This window comes from Moschus berezovskii, chromosome 9 (assembly GCF_049115385.1).
Source record: "Moschus berezovskii isolate FMDL1 chromosome 9, NW_MosBer_1.0, whole genome shotgun sequence".
NCBI classification, from domain to species: Eukaryota; Metazoa; Chordata; class Mammalia; order Artiodactyla; family Moschidae; genus Moschus; species Moschus berezovskii.
The window spans coordinates 78,176,621-78,176,971 of record NC_142468.1 but is presented as its reverse complement, the minus strand read 5'-3'; positions in this window follow the sequence as shown (position 1 = coordinate 78,176,971).

Here is a 351-nt window from a genome sequence, read left to right as displayed (position 1 = left end):
TTCCAGTTTAAAAAATCTTCAGTAAATAGCGAGTACCAACTCAATGTACATGAGTTGAGTAAACTCCAGGAGTTGGTGATAGACAGAGAGGCCTGGCATGCGGCAGTCCATGGGGTTGCAAAGAGTAGGACATGACTGAGTGACTGAACTGAAACTGAACACTTCGAGAATTGTTCATCCTATTGTTGAACCTATTCATCATGGCTATTCGTACTTTTCCCAAAATTTTAGGAGAAAGGACTCAGAGACTTTATCCAACTCCCTCATTCTGCAGATCAAGAAGCTGAAGAATGGAAAATTTGAGTGATTTGCTCTGGTAATAACTTTAAAATGTTTAGAAAAATCTTCTTT